This window comes from Notamacropus eugenii, chromosome 3 (genome assembly GCF_028372415.1).
Source record: "Notamacropus eugenii isolate mMacEug1 chromosome 3, mMacEug1.pri_v2, whole genome shotgun sequence".
NCBI classification, from domain to species: domain Eukaryota; kingdom Metazoa; phylum Chordata; class Mammalia; order Diprotodontia; family Macropodidae; genus Notamacropus; species Notamacropus eugenii.
In genome coordinates this window covers 156,543,553-156,550,251 of record NC_092874.1, presented here as the reverse complement: position 1 = coordinate 156,550,251, position 6,699 = coordinate 156,543,553, and the positions used below count along the sequence as shown (strand labels likewise).

The 6,699-nt window shown below is 37.6% G+C and overlaps 1 pseudogene; it reads right to left on the bottom strand.

The window, feature by feature from the left end:
- Positions 1-3,880: 3,880 nt before the first annotated feature.
- LOC140531908 (large ribosomal subunit protein eL18 pseudogene) lies at positions 3,881-4,390 on the bottom strand (annotated as a pseudogene).
- Positions 4,391-6,699: the final 2,309 nt, after the last annotated feature.

Sequence of the window (6,699 nt, the reverse complement as noted above, 5' to 3'; positions counted from 1 at the left end):
GAAAAGCAGGAAGAAAAAAGTTAAAAAAAGAACAACCAGGTCTCATCAATTTTAAAGACAGAGTCATCTTATCAAAGGAGGGGACCCCATCCCATCCACATAATAAAGCTGATCATGACCCAAAGGCTCCTCAAGGTTACCTCCTTGTTAGGTTAACTGGGAGTACCCAGACAAGTCAATGTTACAAATAAATAGTAAACAAAACTACGTTGACATAGAGATAGATACTAAAGACACCATAAATGAGTGAATCTTGCTACCCTATTTCTCTATTGTTATCCACCAGCTAAGCTTAAGAGCTCTTTGTGGATTCTTTATATTTGGGTCATCAGTAACTAATGGAAACAGCCTAACCTTTAGTCCCCTAAGTCAACTAAGACTTGAAGATGGTCTCAATACCCATTAAGGAAAAATTAGACTAACTTGAATTATGGGAGCAGTATTTGTTAGGATATTTCTTCTATCATATACATATGGGATGAGCAGGGAATGAATCACCAAAGTCAATCCTTCTGTTAAGACAAAAGACCAGTAGACTTTAGCTCTACAATGGCATCCTCCATACAACTGTATATTGTATGTTCTGTAACTGGATTCTTTTATATATGCTCTCTCCCTTAATTAGAATGTAAGATTATTGAGAATAGAGACTATTTCAATTTATTAATATTTGCAATCTCAACCCTCAGCACAGGACGTGGCTCATAATAACTGCTTAATAAGTACTTTTCTATTCCATTCCTAGATCAATGTTAAAAGGCTCAAATCCTCTTTTTTATTGAAATGTATTTTAGACAAAAACACCAAGATAGTTTAGTAAAAACAAAACAAAATATATGAACAAGGATAACAAAAACAATGAACAGAGAGGGAGACTTTTAGGATAAAAATATGTTTTCATTTACTTGGGCCAATTAAGATTAACTTCGTATTAACTTCTGAGAATCAACTACCATGAAGAGTATTTTACAAAAAATGATTAGAAATAAGAAAGAGAAGAATGGAGATGGAAAAGAAGAAAAGGAGAGTGAGTGGTGGTAAAAGAGAGGAAGTAAGAGATAAGAAACTGTGAAAATGAGTGGGAGAGAGAAAGAATTGGAACAGCTGGAGTTGTTCTAGTCACAGAGTAATTCCTACCTTCACAAGCAATTAAATGCTTCCGGTTTTAGCTTACTAAATTTTAGCAAGTATGATTATACATAACACTTCAGAGGATATGCTCAATTCATCAATTGATGCAAACATGCTGTTTGCTTTTTAACTACATTTCCTGAGGTTCCTCTGATCTCTACAATTACCCAAACAACGTTAAGCCTTTTTGAACACCAGCGTAACTATCATTTTGAAGACTCCTACAAGCCACACAATTATATACTACAGAGATGCATGGATACAGCTGTGAATTATCTATAGAGCATATATATATCCATTTATTTATATAGAGAGACTTTTTTGATCAGATTATTTAATGATATGCAGAAAAGCAAGAGGGAAGTTTTGATAAGACAAAGATTTGTCAATTATAAGTGATCTTTTAATGGTTTTAGCTAGGAAGTGGTCAAATAGAAATTTAAGGAGGAATAATATAGCTGTCCTTTGCAGAAAAGTCAGCCATCAAAAATTATAATCTTGAATTTCATTTCAAAATCAAGAGCATAAGGTATTCAGACATATATTTTTAACAAAATGGTCTTTCTCTAATGTTTGTTTTTCAATAATTGGATATTTTATTATGTATCTCAATATAACTAAATGTCTGTTTTCTCTTTTGACTAAAGATGCTTTCCCCAATGTTTGCTTTGTAAGGCAAATGTTATAGACCAAATAATACAAGGGCATTCCTGGTCACCTGAAGATAGAATACAATGAAAATTAAGTTCAAATTTTTAAACAGTTCCCTTCAGAGGGATGGCTTTTTTCTAACTATACAGGTGTCTGGCAGCAGGCAGATAGGTGGCACAGGGTGTAAAATGTCTGACCTGAAGTCAGTAAGACTCATCTTCTTGATTTCCAATCTGGCCTCAGACACTCACTATCTATGTGACCTTGGGCAAATCACTTCATCCTGTTTGCCTCAGTTCTTTGATCTGTAAAATGATCTGCAGAAAGAAATGGCAAACTATTCCAGAAAGCCCCCGAAATGGGGTCAGAAATGGTAGGCCACACCTGAAACAATAACAACCACAGGTGGCTGAGAGAGGGGAGGAAACACTTTCAGAAAAGGCCTTCAGGGTGGAGGTGAAGGGAGCAAGATGGTTTCAGCAGTAGGAAAAGTGGGAAGTTGGTACAAGATGTGGATAGAGTAGGATGAGGCAAAATAAAGAACAAGAAACATGTAAAATTTATTTTTTAAATAAATGCAGATTGATTTATGCCAGAAAAGTCCACTTTATAGAACATATAAATATTTTGTAACATATAATTTACAGTGAAGGTTTAAAGGTTACCATGGACAACAGTATTCTAGTAGACAAAACAATAAAGGAAAAGAGACCGTACAACCACCGTGGTAATTATGATAAACAGACCAAATGATACATTCACACTTATATTGTACTTAAAAGTTCACATAACACTTTCCTCACAATAACTGTGTAATTTCTGGATGAAGAAACTGAGGCAGAGAGACAAAGCACATTGTTCTAACTCAGCGCTCTTTGCACTGCCTTGCACTTACACTCCAATATATTTAAATTCAGTTGCTATGCCAAATGATTTGTTCAACTATTTGCCCTTTTTTCCTTTCCCTTTCACTACCTCCTTTCTTAGATCCCTTCCTTTTTCCCTTTGTCTCTGTCTTTCTCATGCTACAAGTTCTTGCGTATATTTCAGACAGTTCATATATTGAGTTATGGTAATAATTTGATCCTTTGTTTATAATATTGGGATCACTGTCTCAAAAGAGAACATGTTTCATAATATAATTTGAAGATAGTCTCATTAGCGGACTGCTATCTCTATAGGAATTAAGACTATTATATGGTGGCTAAGAAAGCTAATGTGATCTAAAACAGTTTTAATAGAGACATACATCCAGAACAAGGGAGAGAAGATTACCATTGTATTCCTTCTATCCTGGTCAGACTAAAGCTAGACTATAGGGGCCACTTCTGGAAGCCACATTTCAAGAAGGACATTAATAAGTAAGCGAGATAGAACGTTCTTGTCATTACCTTTGAAGGAACCGGGGATGTTTATTTTATAGAATAGAAAACTTCTTGGTTGGGAAAGAAGGGATGATAGTTGCCTTCAAGTATCTGAAAAAAATTGCACATGAAAGGAGAAAGAAGACTTAAACGGCTTGGCCATTAAGGGCAGAACTAAAAGCAAAGGACAGAGTTTGTATAGAGATAGCTTTAAGTTTGGCATGAGGAAAAACTTTCTAACTATTATTGGTAAAATTGGCTCCTTCAAGAAGTACGGAGTCTTCCCACCCCCTGCCCCAGACTCCCCTAGAAAAAGTGATATAATCACTGATGGGAAATGCTATAGAGGGAAAACTTTTTCAGGTATGGGTTTTGCTAGATGGTTTCTAAGACAACTTTTGACAGTTATGGGATTCTCTAACCTTGTTGTTTAATAGGAGAAGCAGAGTGGCATCATGGATAGAGAATGAGACTCAACCCAAAAGACATGAGATGGAGTGCCCATATCTGGTACATGTTTGCTGGATTCCATTATTATTCACAAGTGTTTTCTCTCTGTCTCTGTCTCTGTCTCTGTCCCTCTCTCTCTCTCTCTCTGTCCCTGTCTCTTTGCCTTTCTCTCTGTCTCTCTGTGTGTGTCTGTCTCTCCTTCTGTCATTGTTGTCCAAAAATCTTTACTATAACAAGGAGGAAGGCTGTTACCTTTTGTAGCCTCAGCTAGCAAAGTCGAACTTTCAGTCCTGGTTGGTGTGACTGCAGGGAGTATCCAGGGCTTTCTCCAAATGCCTATTCACCTCACAACCCCTTTGGGAACCAAACAGCAGTACCCCAGGGTGAGCTCATGGTCACCTGGTCAAAAGTGAGGATCTTCCTACTAGTATAGAGGATGCAAATCCAGGCATTGGTAGTAAGACAAAGGATACACACCTTCAGCATGGGGCCATCTTGGATCCTCACATCATCTATCACAGTCCCAATAGCCATAACTGTCTTATTTTCCTTGCCAGGCAGCTTCATTTTCATGATTACTTGGTATAGGGAAGGGGATGTTAAGGGAGAGTGGGGGAGGGGGAGTTGGTCCAGCTCATGGACAGCTTTTTCAGGACAAACTTGTTTAAAGTCGAGTTGGTTTTGTGGGCCAGAAACTGGTAGAGCTTCACCAGCAGCTACTGATGGATGTCCTGGCTCTTGGGCTCCTTGTGTTGGACTACCTGGTCCTTGTTTTGACTGATGTCAACCCCCATACTGGAGCCCTAACTAACACTACCCCAAACAGGAAAGTTTTCCTTTCTTAATTAGAAATTTTGACACTCTTCTATCTAAAGATAACTTCTTATCTACCATTCCATCTTACACTATACCTCAGCCTTCTTAAATCTATTTTTCAACTTCATTGAAACTTCTGACATTTCCACCTCATAATCTCAGGTCATTAACCTTGTTTTGATCTCACTTTTCTCTTTTTCCAATCCCAACCTTCAAGCTAGGCATTTCAGCTTTGCACTGTTTTGTGCTCTCAAATGCCTTAACCCCTTTCCTATTTATTTCTTCTCATTTATTACCAAAACAAAGTCTGGAATTATTCCCTCCCCACCACCACCATCCATCTCTTCAGTTCCTACTCAAGTGCTACTGAATGGATTTGGAAGAAGTCACATAATTGTACGTATGAGAAATTCATGTTATCCAACTTCAACTAGGCACTCACTGTAGCATGACAGTCTTCTTATTTCTCCTCAATTGGTTCCCTGTCTCAAGATCTCCACAGAAGTTTTTTTTTTTTTAATCTTTTCCCTCCTGGTGCCTCTTATCTACCCTTTCATGCTGTCTCAGCTAACAAATTTATATTTTACTTTACTGTGGAACTTAGGAGACATAATGCGAATTTCCACTTTTCCTTTTTATTCCTTTGCACTCAGGATCCCAATCCAATAATTCAATTAACACTTATTAAGCAATGAGGATGCAATTAGTGAAAAGGTAGTCATTGCCCTCAATGAGTTTACAACCTATTGGGTGAGAGGCAATAAACAAAAGGAAGGAGGCAAGAAAGCTTGGGGGGCATAATGGGGTATGGTGAAGATACATCTTTTTTCAGTGGAGTAGAAATCAGGCAGAAAAACAGATACAAAGTGAAATAAAACCCCTACATATTGAATACATAGAATTCTTTCTATTATCACTTCAACATCATTTAATTCTTACTTTAAGATGTAATTTAACAACATCTTTTATACAAACCTTTTTTTGACCTCCTCAACTTCTCATGCCCTTCCTTCCAAACTACCTTACATTTGTTGACTTTATATTTATTGTTTTCACATATATTTTGGATATATTTCTATAATTATATGTTATCTCTTCCATTAGAATGCAAGTTCTTTGTGTATAAAACTTATTTCCTTCTTTGTATTCATATCTCTAATGTCATACCTAGCATATAGTTGGTGTTTACTAAATGCTTGTTGCTGGGGTGTGATGTTGGGAAATTCACTTGCCCTCCTAATAGTCTAGATAGTTATCCCTCACGGCTGGGGCACCTGCAGCCTCCAGGCCACAAGTGGCCTTCTAGGTCATTGGGTGTGGCCTTTTGACTGAGTCCAGGTTTTATAGAAATGGTTGTTGTCCCTATTCTTCAAAGAGGACCACAATGACATTACCATGTTAAAGTGAAATTTCAGTGTTTCCAACTGTGACTGATCAGGCCAATATGAGTTCAGGATGCTCTACCATAGGTTGGGTGCAGATAGTCTGTATGAATATTTGGAGTGGATATATCAAATTTCCACATCTTATGTTTATTTTGTGCTGTCTCAATTCTGCTTTGCTCAAAGAGCACAGCACTCTTTCTGATGTGGACATGCAAAGCTGCATGGTCCTGTTCCAGTGTCTCCCATGTTGCATAGTCAAATCCAAAGTTCTTAAGAGAGACCTTGAGAGTGTCCTTGTATCACTTCTTTTGGCCACCATGTGATCGCCTGCCCCATGTGAGTTCTCCATAAAATAGTCTTTTTGGAAAGTGTGTATTTTTCATTCTAACAACGTGGCCAACACATCAGAGTTGTGCTCTCTGAAGCATAGTTTGAATGGTTGGCAGTTCAACTCAAACAAGCACTTCAGTGTCTGGTACCTTATCCTGCCAGGTGATCCTCAGAATCTTCCTAAGACAGTTCAAATAGAAGCGATTCAGTTTCCTTTCATGGCACTGGTAGATTGCCCATGTTTCACAAGCGCGTAACAATGAAGTCAGCAAAATGGCTCTGTATAGAATGAATACTTTTATTAAGGGGATTTGTTCTGTGAAATTTGGATTCAGTCAAAGGGCCACACTTGAAGACCTAAAGGGCCAAATGTGTCCTTGAGGCCCTAGGTTCCCCATGCTGCTGTAGGACATTAAGCTGGAGAAAAGCTATCAACCTACAATGTTAGAGAAAATTTCCTCATCCAGAAAGTTTGCTATAACATTGTAATTATAGATTCAGTTCTTGTTCATTCAGTGTTAATATAGTGCAAAATTGTTGTAAATATTGCTTGAATTTGCAGCGTATTTGCA